The 13152-nt window shown below is 43.0% G+C and overlaps 1 protein-coding gene across 1 annotated transcript in view; it reads right to left on the reverse strand.

The window, feature by feature from the left end:
- Positions 1 to 13152, reverse strand: part of GHDC (GH3 domain containing) — a 390939-nt gene that overhangs the window by 272302 nt on the left and 105485 nt on the right. The gene's annotated exons all lie outside the window — the stretch shown is intronic.

Below are 13152 nucleotides of genomic sequence, written 5' to 3' on the forward strand. Positions count from 1 at the left end.
CAAGCGAATAACACTCCTCAACCAACAAGAAAGAGAAGCAGTTGTAGATTTCTTACCCTTACGCTTACCAGAAAAGACAACACATAAAGAAGAAGATTGGCTAAAATCCTTAGTCGACTGCAAATAATATTTCAATGCACAAACCACATCCAGGTTTTGCAACAAAGGCTCCTTATGAGAAGAAAGATTAGGACAAAAAGAAGGAACAACAATCTCTTGATTAATATTCTTATCAGAAACAACCTTGGGAATAAAACCCAAGGCAGTACGCAGAACTACCTTATCACAGTGAAAAATAAGAAAAACAGAATTTATGCTTACCTGATAAATTACTTTCTCTTACGGTGTATCCAGTCCACGGTTTCATCCTTACTTGTGGGATATTCTCAATCCCTACAGGAAGTGGCAAACAGAGCACACAGCAAAGCTGTCCATATAGCTCCCCTCAGGCTCCGCCCCCCCAGTCATTCGACTGACGGTTAGGAGAATAAGGAGAACCATAGGGTGCAGTGGTGACTGTAGTTATTTGTAAAAATTAAATTTGAACCTGACCGAATTATCAGGGCGGGCCGTGAACTGGATACACCGTAAGAGAAAGTAATTTATCAGGTAAGCATAAATTCTGTTTTCTCTTACTTGGTGTATCCAGTCCACGGTTTCATCCTTTACTTGTGGGATACCAATACCAAAGCTTTAGGACACGGATGAAGGGAGGGAACAAGTCAGGTAACCTAAACGGAAGGCACCACTGCTTGCAAAACCTTTCTCCCAAAAATAGCCTCCGAAGAAGCAAAAGTATAGAATTTGTAAAATTTGGCGAATGTATGCAGTGAAGAACAAGTCGCTGCCTTACAAATCTGTTCAACAGAAGCCTCATTCTTGAAAGCCCATGTGGAAGCCACAGCTCTGGTGGAATGAGCTGTAATTCGTTCAGGAGGCTGCTGTCCAGCAGTCTCATAAGCCAATCGGATGATGCTTTTCAGCCAGAAGGAAAGAGAGGTAGCAGTCGCTTTCTGACCTCTCCTCTTACCAGAATAGACAACAAACAAGGATGATGTTTGTCTGAAATCTTTAGTTGCTTTTAAATAGAATTTTAAAGCACGAACCACGTCAAGATTGTGTAAATGTCGTTCCTTCTTATAAACTGGATTAGGACACAGAGAAGGAACAATGATTTCCTGGTTAATATTCTTATTAGAAACCACCTTTGGAAGGAAACCAGGTTTGGTACGCAAAACAACCTTATCTGCATGGAATACCAGATAGGATGAATTATACTGCAAAGCAGACAATTCAGAAACTCTTCGAGCAGAAGAAATGGCTACTAAAAACAAAACTTTCTAAGATAATAACTTAATATCTATGGAATGCAAAGGTTCAAACGGAACCCCTTGAAGAACTGAAAGAACTAAATTTAGACTCCATGGAGGAGCCACAGGCTTATAAACAGGCTTGATTCTAACTAGGGCCTGTGCAAACACCTGAACGTTTGGTACAGCTGCCAGACGCTTATGTAACAGGATAGACAGAGCAGATATCTGTCCCTTTAAGGAACTAGCTGACAGACCTTTCTCCAAACCTTCTTGGAGAAAAGACAATATCCTTGGAATCCTAACCTTACTCCACGAGTAACCCTTGGATTCACACCAACAAAGATATTTCCGCCATATCTTATGGTAAATTTTCCTGGTGACAGGCTTTCTGGCCTGTATCAGAGTATCTATAACTGATTCAGAGAAACCACGCTTAGCTAGGATTAAGCGTTCAATCTCCAAGCAGTCAGTTGCAGAGAAACTAGATTTGGATGCTTGAAAGGACCTTGAATTAGAAGATCCTGCCTTGATGGCAGTTTCCATGGTGGGACCGATGACATGTCCACTAGGTCTGCATACCAAGTCCTGCGTGGCCACGCAGGTGCTATCAAAATTACCGAAGCCTTCTCCTGTTTGATTCTGGCTACTAGCCGAGGGAGAAGAGGAAACGGTGGAAAGACATAAGCTAGACTGAATGACCAAGGCGCTATTAATGCATCTATCAATGCCACCTTGGGATCCCTGGATCTGGATCCGTAAAGGGGAAGTTTGGTGTTCTGACGGGACGCGATCAGATCCAATTCTGGAATGCCCCATAGCTGGGTCAGCTGAGCAAAAACCTCTTGGTGGAGTTCCCACTCCCCCGGATGGAAAGTCTGACAACTTAGAAAATCCGCCTCCCAGTTGTCTACCCCTGGGATGTAAATTGCAGATAGATGGCAGGAGTGATCCTCCGCCCATTTGATGATCTTGGATACTTCCTTCATCGCTAGGCAACTCTTTGTTCCTCCCTGATGATTAATGTACGCTACAGTCGTGATGTTGTTCGACTGAAATCTGATGAATTTGGCCTCCGCTAGCTGAGGCCACGCCTGGAGCGTATTGAATATCGCTCTCAGTTCCAAAATGTTTATCGGGAGAAGAGATTCTTCCTGAGACCATACAGGGAGTGCAGAATTATTAGGCAAGTTGTATTTTTGAGGATTAATTTTATTATTGAACAACAACCATGTTCTCAATGAACCCAAAAAACTCATTAATATCAAAGCTGAATAGTTTTGGAAGTAGTTTTTAGTTTGTTTTTAGTTATAGCTATTTTAGGGGGATATCTGTGTGTGCAGGTGACTATTACTGTGCATAATTATTAGGCAACTTAACAAAAAACAAATATATACCCATTTCAATTATTTATTTTTACCAGTGAAACCAATATAACATCTCAACATTCACAAATATACATTTCTGACATTCAAAAACAAAACAAAAACAAATCAGTGACCAATATAGCCACCTTTCTTTGCAAGGACACTCAAAAGCCTGCCATCCATGGATTCTGTCAGTGTTTTGATCTGTTCACCATCAACATTGCGTGCAGCAGCAACCACAGCCTCCCAGACACTGTTCAGAGAGGTGTACTGTTTTCCCTCCTTGTAAATCTCACATTTGATGATGGACCACAGGTTCTCAATGGGGTTCAGATCAGGTGAACAAGGAGGCCATGTCATTAGATTTTCTTCTTTTATACCCTTTCTTGCCAGCCACGCTGTGGAGTACTTGGACGCGTGTGATGGAGCATTGTCCTGCATGAAAATCATGTTTTTCTTGAAGGATGCAGACTTCTTCCTGTACCACTGCTTGAAGAAGGTGTCTTCCAGAAACTGGCAGTAGGACTGGGAGTTGAGCTTGACTCCATCCTCAACCCGAAAAGGCCCCACAAGCTCATCTTTGATGATACCAGCCCAAACCAGTACTCCACCTCCACCTTGCTGGCGTCTGAGTCGGACTGGAGCTCTCTGCCCTTTACCAATCCAGCCACGGGCCCATCCATCTGGCCCATCAAGGCTCACTCTCATTTCATCAGTCCATAAAACCTTAGAAAAATCAGTCTTGAGATATTTCTTGGCCCAGTCTTGACGTTTCAGCTTGTGTGTCTTGTTCAGTGGTGGTCGTCTTTCAGCCTTTCTTACCTTGGCCATGTCTCTGAGTATTGCACACCTTGTGCTTTTGGGCACTCCAGTGATGTTGCAGCTCTGAAATATGGCCAAACTGGTGGCAAGTGGCAAGTGGCATCTTGGCAGCTGCACGCTTGACTTTTCTCAGTTCCTGGGCAGTTATTTTGCGCCTTGGTTTTTCCACATGCTTCTTGCGACCCTGTTGACTATTTTGAATGAAACGCTTGATTGTTTGATGATCACGCTTCAGAAGCTTTGCAATTTTAAGAGTGCTGCATCCCTCTGCAAGATATCTCACTATTTTTGACTTTTCTGAGCCTGTCAAGTCCTTCTTTTGACCCATTTTGCCAAAGGAAAGGAAGTTGCCTAATAATTATGCACACCTGATATAGGGTGTTGATGTCATTAGACCACACCCCTTCTCATTACAGAGATGCACATCACCTAATATGCTCAATTGGTAGTAGGCTTTCGAGCCTATACAGCTTGGAGTAAGACAACATGCATAAAGAGGATGATGTGGTCAAATTACTCATTTGCCTAATAATTCTGCACTCCCTGTAGACCCTGAGCTTTCAGGGAGTCCCAGACCGCACCCCAGCCTAACAGACTGGCATCGGTCGTGACAATGATCCACTCCGGTCTGCGGAAACTCATTCCCTGAGACAGGTGATCCTGAGACAACCACCAGAGAAGAGAGTCTCTGGTTTTCTGGTCCATTTGTATTTGAGGAGACAAATCTGCATAATCCCCATTCCACTGTTTGAGCATGCACAGTTGCAGTGGTCTGAGATGAATTCGGGCAAAAGGGACTACGTCCATTGCCGCAACCATTAAACCGATTACCTCCATGCACTGAGCCACAGAAGGCCGAGGAATGGAATGAAGAACTCGGCAAGTATTCAACAGTTTTGACTTCCTGACCTCTGTCAGAAAATTTTTCATTTCTACCGAGTATATTAGTGTTCCCAGGAAGGGAACCCTTATGAGCGGGGACAGAGAACTCTTTTCTACGTTCACTTTCCACCCGTGAGACCTTAGAAAGGCCAGGACAATGTCCGTATGAGCCTTGGCTCTGTGAAAAGACGATGCCTGTATTAAGATGTCGTCTAGGTAAGGTGCTACTGCAATGCCCGCGGTCTTAGTACCGCCAGAAGGGACCCTAACACCTTTGTGAAAATTCTGGGAGCGGTGGCGAACCCGAAAGGAAGAGCCACGAACTGGTAATGTTTGTCCAGAAAGGCGAACCTTAGGAACTGATGGTGATCTTTGTGGATAGGAATATGTAGGTACGCATCCTTTAGATCCACGGTAGTCATATATTGACCTTCCTGGATCATCGGCAAGATTTTCCGAATGGTTTCCATCTTGAAAGACGGAACTCTGAGGAATATGTTTAGAATTTTTAGATCCAGGATTGGCCTGAAAGTTCCTTCCTTTTTGGGAACTACAAACAGGTTTGAGTAAAAGCCCAGTCCTTGTTCTGCAATTGGAACTGGGTGAATCACTCCCATTTTTAGAAGATCTTCTACACAGCGTGGAACCTTCCCCTTGGGGGAGAATCCTTGAATTCTAGAAGAGCAACTATTTCTAAAGCCCAGGGATCTGGAACATCTCTTGCCCAAGCCTGAGCAAAGAGAGAAAGTTTGCCCCCTACTAGATCCGGTCCCGGATCGGGGGCTACCCCTTCATGCTGTCTTGGTAGCAGGAGCAGGCTTCTTGGCCTGTTTACCCTTATTCCAGCCCTGCAAGGGTTTCCAGATTGCTTTGGGCTGTGAAGCGTTATCTTGCTTTGTGGCAGCAGAGGTTGCAGCAGGTCCGCTCCTGAAGTTGCGAAAGGAGCAAAAATTAGCCTTGTTTTTGGCCTTAAACGGCCTATCTTGTGGAAGGGCATGGCCCTTTCCCCCAGTGATATCCGAAATAATTTCTTTCAGCTCTGGGCCGAATAGGGTCTTCCCCTTGAAAGGAATATTTAACAGTTTCGTTTTGGACGACACATCCGCCGACCACGATTTGAGCCAAAGCGCTCTTCGCGCCATGATGGCAAAACCTGAGTTTTTCGCCGCTAACTTAGCTAGTTGGAAAGCGGCATCAGTGATAAAAGAATTAGCCAGCTTTAAAGCATGAATTCTATCCATGACCTCGTTGTATGAAGTCTCCCTCTGGAGCGACTCCTCCAGAGCCTCAAACCAAAATGCCGCTGCAGTAGTTACCGGAATAATGCAGGCAATTGGCTGAAGCAGAAAACCTTGCTGAACAAAAATTTTCTTCAGCAATCCTTCCAACTTTTTATCCATAGGATCTTTGAAAGCACAACTGTCCTCTATTGGTATAGTTGTACGCTTAGCAAGTGTTGAAACACCTCTACCTTAGGGACCGTCTGCCACGCGTCCCGCCTGGTGTCATTTATGGGGAACATTTTCTTAAAGATAGGGGGGGGCAAAGGGTACACCTGGTCTCTCCCACTCCCTAGTCACAATATCCGCCACCCTCTTTGGGATCGGAAATGCCTCAGTGTATACAGGGACCTCTAAAAACCTGTCCATTTTACACAATTTTTCGGGACCACCATGGGGTCACAATCATCCAGCGTAGCTAAAACCTCCTTAAGCAGGACGCGGAGGTGTTCCAGCTTAAATTTAAACGCTAAGGAATATGACTCTACCCGCTGAGAAACTTTTCCTGTGTCGGAAATTTCTCCTTCAGACAGACCGTCCCTCACTGCTAATTCTGAGTGTTGTGAGGGTACTACAGATAACTCATCCAAAGCTTCTGATTGCTCATCCTCTGTATTTAAAACTGAGCTATCGCGCTTTTTTGGAAAAACGGGCAGTTTCGATAAAAATGCTGCAAGAGAATTATACATTACTGCTGCTAATTGTTGTAAGGTAATAGGGGCCAATGCGCTAGAGGTACTAGGCATCGCTTGCGCGGGCGTAACTGGTGTCGACACATGGAGAGAGGAAGAAGGACTATCCTCATTACCCTCCGTTAAAGAATCATCTTGGGCTACATTTTTAAGTGTCACTGCATGGTCTTTAAAATGCTTAGATGTTTTAGCACACTTTAAACACAAATGCAATGGGGGTACCGCCATGGCTTTTAAACATAAAGAACAAGGTCTATCTGAAGACTCAGACATGTTTGACAGACTTAGATAGCACTACAATACAGTAAAATTCACTTTTTGAAAAAAAAAAAGTTACTGTGCCTTTAAATAATAAAAAGCACCCACTTTTTTACCAAATCACCAAAAAACATTTGATCTTTATGAAATTTTCACCACATGATCAAGTTAATTAACCCTTATTGCCAAAACCGGAGCCAATTGAAGTAAACTACCGGTTTAACACACTACAGCACGGTGCCACAGTCTTTGCTGTGGCCCTACCTTCCTTTTGGGTTATTTGTAGAAGAATATAAGCCTCCCTGAAGTCCTCCTGCACTCTCAGGACTCTACAAGCGAAGCTGCATGAAGATGCCTTGCAAAACAACTGTGCAACTGAGGCGCGAAAATGAGGCCCCCTCCCTCTACATTCCGGAGTTATGGGGCCTTCCTGAATCAGAATAGGTGTCTTACAATATGCCAGGCGTAATAAAAACCCCAAAAGTGTTCTCAACGTCTAAAACATTTGAACGAATATAAGATTACCCTAATAAAGTAATCGATTTAGCCCATCACAGTGTATACCAGTATTTTAGCCCTTAACTGAAGCCATCCTTCGATACTGTGTCTCAGAAAATGGCTTACCTTCCCACATGGGGATTTCTATCAGTCTTCTAGCATTACCGGGTCTTGTTAGAAAAAGTGACTGAGCATACCTTAAGCAGCTAAGCCTGCAAACTGTTCCCCCCAACTGAAGTTCTCCGGTACTCAACAGTCCTGTGTGGGAACAGCAGTGGATTTTAGTTACAACATGCTAAAATCTTTTTCCTCTCAGCAGAAATCTTCACCACTTTCTGCCTCAGAGTAAATAGTACAAACCGGCACTATTTTAAAATAACAAACTCTTAATTGAAGAAATAAAAACTACAAATCTAACACCACATACTCTTTACCCTCCCGTGGAGATGCTATTTGTTAGAGCGGCAAAGAGAATGACTGGGGGTTCGGAGCCTGAGGGGAGCTATATGGACAGCTTTGCTGTGTGCTCTCTTTGCCACTTCCTGTAGGGATTGAGAATATCCCACAAGTAAGGATGAAACCGTGGACTGGATACACCAAGTAAGAGAAAGATGATTCATACTGTAAGGCTGAAAGCTCAGAAACCCTTTGAGCCGAAGAAATAGCCACCAGAAACAAAACCTTCCAAGATAACATCTTAATATCCAAAGAATGCATAGGTTCAAACGGAGCCTGTTGAAGGACTCTTAGAACCAAATTAAGACTTCAAGGTGGAGTAGTAGACTTAAACACAGGCCGAATTCTAACCAAGGCCTGACAAAAAGAATGAAAATCTGGCACATTCGTCAGGCGCTTGTGCAATAAAATAGATAAAGCAGAAATTTGACCCTTCAGGGTACTAGCAGATAAACCTTTCTCCAAACCCTCCTAGAGAAAAGACAAAATCCTAGGAATCCTAATTCTACTCCACAAGTAGCCTCTGGATTCATACCAATACAAATATTTACGCCAAATCTTATAATAAATATTCCTAGTCACAGGTTTACGAGCCTGAATCATAGTCTCAATGACCACGCTTAGAAAGAATCAAGCGTTCAATCTCCAAGAAGTCAGATTCAGAGAAACGAGATTTGGATGAAGGAAGGGACCCTGCAGAAGCAGATCCTTCCTTAATGGAAGACGCCAAGGTAGAAGGGAAGACATCTCCACCAGATCTGCAAACTAGATTCTGCGAGGCCACGCCGGAGCAATGAGAATCACCGATGCCCTCTCTTGTTTGACCCGAGCAATGACCCGAGGAAGAAGAGCAAACGGAGGGAACACATATGCCAGACTAAAAGTCCAAGGAACTGCCAGAGCATCTATCAGAACAGCCTGAGCATCCTTTGACCGCAACCCATACCACGGGAGCTTGGCATTCTGATGAGAAGCCATGAGATCCAACTCCGGCTGCCCCCAACTGAGAATCAAGCTGGAAAATACCTCCGGATGAAGATCCCACTCCCCCGGATGAAAAGTCTGTCTGCTCAGAAAATCCGCTTCCCAATTGCACACCCCTGGAATATGGATGACAGACAACAGTTGTGAATCTCCGACACACTGAATAATCTTGGCTACCTCTGTCATGGCCAAGAAACTCCTAGTTCCTCCCTGATGATTGATGTAAGCCACTGACGTTATGTTGTCTGACTGAAACCTGATAAACTGGGTTGAAGCTAGCTAAGGCCAGGCTAGAAGAGCATTGAAAATTGCTCTCAGTCCCAAAATATTTATTGGAAGAACCAACTCATCCCGAGTCTATAGACCCTGAGCCCTTAATGAACCCCAGACAGCACCCCAACCCAACAAACTGGCATCCGTGGTTACAATCACCTAGTCAGGTCTGTGGAAGCAAGTTCCCTGAGAGAGAAGATCCTGAGACAACCACCATGGAAGAGAATCTCTAGACATCTGATCTAGAACAATCTTAGGAGATAGATCTGCATAATCCCAGATCCACTGCCTGAGCAAGCATAACTGCAGAGGTCTGAGATGGAAACTGAGCAAACGGAAAGATGTCCATGACTGAAACCATCAGACCAATAACCTCCATGCACTGAGCCACTGACGGTCGAGGAAGGGACTGAATAGCAAGATACGTATTGAAAATCCTTGACTTTCTTGCTTTTGTCAGAAAAATTTTCATCTCTAGAGAATCTATAATGGTCCCCAAAAATACCACTCTTGTAGGCGGAATTAAGGAACTTTTTCCTAAATTCACCTTCCAACCGTGGGAGTGCAGAAAAGACAACAACAACTCCGTGTGGGAGTTTGCTAGTTGAAAAGATGGAGCCTGAACTAGACTATCGTCCAGATAAGGAGCCACTGCAACACCCTTCATTCGAAGCACCGCCAACAATGCTCCCAAGACCTTTGAAAAAATTCTGGGAGCTGTTGCCAGACCAAAAGGAAGAGCTACAAAATGAAAATGTTTGTCTAGAAATGCAAATCTTAGGAACCTGTGATGATCCCTGTGAATGGGAATATGCAGATACGCATTCTTTAGATCCACTGTGGTCATGAACTAACCTTCCTGAACCAAAGGAAGAATGGAGCGAATAGTTTCCATCTTGAAAGACAGAACCCTGAGAAACTTGTTTACACTCTTGTGATCTAAAATAGGTCTGAAAGTTCCCTCCTTTTTGGGAATGACGAAGAGATTGGAATAAAAACCCAGACCCTGTTCCTGAACCGGAACAGGAACTATCACTCCCATGTCGGAAAGATTCTGAACACAACATAAGAACGCCTCTCCTTTAATCTGATTTACAGATAACGTGGACAGAAGAAACCTGCCTCTGGGAGGAAAATTCTTGAACTTCAGTTTGTAACCCTGGGACACGATATCTACCACCCAGGGATCCTGAACATCTTGAACCCAAGCTTGAGCGAAGAAAAAGAGTCTGCCCCTGCATAAGATCCATTCCCAGATCGAGGGCAGACCCTTCATGCTGATTTTGAGTCAGCAACAGGATTCCTGGACTGCTTCCCCTTATTCCAAGACTGATTTAACTTCCAAGATGGCTTAGGCTATTCCTGCTTGGAGGAAGAAGAGGAAGATTTACCAGAGAAGTTACGAAAGGAACGAAAATTACTCTGCCGACCCTTCTGTTTATTTATTTTATCCTGTGGAAGAGAATGCCCCTTCCCTCCCGTAATATCAAAAATAATCTCAGCCAAACCTGGCCCAAACAAGGTCTTACCCTTGTAAGGAATAGACAAAAGCATAGACATAGAGGACACATCTGCAGACCATGATTTTAACCATAAAGCTCTGTGAGCTAAAATGGCAAAAACCAGAAATTTTAGCTTCCAACTTGATGACCTGTAGAGAAGCAACTGCAATAAAGGAATTAGCCAGCCTCAAAACCGTGATTATATCTTGAGTATCTTGCTGAATAGAGCAGACAATGCATCAAACCAATATGCCGCCGCACTAGTAACCGTAGCAATACATGCAGCCGGTTGTCATTGATACCCCTAGTGAACATAAATCTTTTTAATCAAAGCTTCCAACTTCTTATCCATAGGATATTTAAAGGAACAGCTGTCCTCAATAGGAATAGTGGTCCTCTTGGTCACAGTGGAAACTGCTCCCTCCACCTTAGGAACCATCTGCCAAGATTCCTTAATAGAATTAGCAATAGGAAACATCTTCCTAAAAATTTAAGAAGGGCAAAAAGGAATCCCAGGCTTCTCCCATTCTTGTGCAATAATATCTTAAACACGATCTGGTATAGGAAAAACTTGCACTGAGGAAGGGACATCAAAAAACTTATTAAGTTTACTAGATTTCTTAGGAATAACCACGACTGACGCCTCAGAGTCATCAAAGGTAGCCAAAACCTCCTTGAGTAACAAACGGAGGTGCTCCAGCTTAAACCTAAAGGAAACAACCTCAGGTTCAGAGGAAGGATTTACTATCAGAATCCGAGATCTCACCATGATGCTACTGAAGTATCTTCCTCCTCAGACTCATGAGAAGAAACACTACACACAATTGCAACCGAATCAGAGACCTTATACTTCCTCTTGCGCTTCCCCTGTAACATAGGAAATGCAGACAAAGCTTCAGATACTGCTGAGGATATATGGGTAGCTATATCCTGCAAGGAAAAACCAACCTGAGACGAAACACAGGGCACTGCAGAAGTTTGGGATGTATGAGGAGAAAGCTGCGGATTAGCCTGAACAGGAGACTCCTGAACAACATCAGCCCTAGACAATGAAGGCTCAAAATCAAAAAGTATATCCTTTTGAGGCTCAACATTAGTATTTAAACATAGAGAACAAGCAACAGCTTGCAGGGCCTCTTGGTCCATCTTATTCCAACGGAAAAAACCTTAATCAATAAAAAATTCTAAGTTAAAATAAGAATTTTAATGAAACAAAAAAAACGTTACTGTCCCTTTAAATTTTAAAGACTTTTTTTTTTTTTAAACTAGAAAATCCTTAAATAAACTGCACAATAAATCTTGCAGCAACAATTTTTCACAAAATGAATGCAAAAAGACACAAATGTTATAGTCTGAAATTCAGACAGAAACTTAAATCTAAACAGAGCAACAGCCCCACAAAAAAACAACAGGCAACCTCCACACCTCAGCAAGCTCTGCTGAGATGCCTACCTGACCTCCTTGCTGCCGGAAACAAAATGATCCGGAACCCCATACAGCCGCACCGTAGAGAACGCTGAACTACCTCTATGGAGCTATGCAACAGAGCTGCAAAATCCGGGAACAGGAAACAGCTAAAAGGGCACCAGAAAATGTCCTTGCTATCTCAGATAAGCACGCCTATTGTAGCCATTAATACACAAACAAAAAACATGTACACCAAAGTGAAAACATAATAAACTGAGTCAAACATCCCCAGTGCCTGCAAAACTGCCATACAATAAACCGTTAACCTAGAAGGCTGATTGTATATTTAGGCAGAATTAACTGTCAAAGTGCCAAATTCTCCTAAATCAGAACAGGGAAAGAAATAGGCATTTAACTCAAAAATCTGTCCGGCAGCAGGACAGCTCACTTGGTATAAGAGGGGCTTCCTACCTCACATGGACATGTGGAAAAAAGAAAAGGCTGAGTAAACTTACTCAAACTTTCAACCAAGGGCAGCATGAAATTATTTGGGAGGCCCAGTGGGGATTATACCCCACAAGTTCCCAAATGCTTAAAAACCACCACTTGCTCTACTGAAGAGAATGACTGGGGATTGTGGGTAGGGGGAGTGGTATTTAACAGCTTTTGCTGTGGTGCTGTTTGCCTCCTAGTACTGGTTAGGAGTCATATTCCCAACAGTAATTAAGATGATCCGTGGATTCACCGAGTCATTAGAAAGAAAAGGGGGTTATCTCGAGTGTTTGCGCGCCTCAGGTTTTTCGTACGTATTACAAGTTGAAGGTAAACGCAATCGTTTGATTATAATTGAAGTTAACGCTCGTCATGTTAACTATTTCGCAAAACAAAAAAGTGTCACAAAACATAAAAAATACATTACACTCATAATAACATCTAATAAAAATTATTTTTATTAAATGCTCAAAAAGTTATAAGGGATCAAAGATATGAGGTCTCAGGTGTTAGAAAAAAAGGCAGACAGAGGGCTTTAACATAGAGATACATACATAGCGCTCGAGCAGGAACGTTAAATAACGATCCACTTGTAATCTGGCCCATAATCATCACAGTATTCCATATCACCATTTTAATAATTTCTTATATTGTTCTCTGATAGGTCCTCTTTTGCTATATACAAGTGATTGCTTTAACTTCCCCACTATGCTATTCCTATATCTCAGTTTGTTACTCCTTAATTCTTTGCTATAATTCCTCCAATAAAGGAGTTAGGACAAGAAGAAAACAAGTAGAAATCATAAAAGTAAGCGAAAGGTTAAAACCCATGAAATCAGAGCAGGAACGGACTCAGATACAGAGATTCAGTAACAGAGATTAGATACAGAGACTCAGTAACAGATCACACACACAGGCTGCTAGGCCTG

Source organism: Bombina bombina, chromosome 1 (assembly GCF_027579735.1).
Source record: "Bombina bombina isolate aBomBom1 chromosome 1, aBomBom1.pri, whole genome shotgun sequence".
In the NCBI taxonomy this organism is placed as follows: domain Eukaryota; kingdom Metazoa; phylum Chordata; class Amphibia; order Anura; family Bombinatoridae; genus Bombina; species Bombina bombina.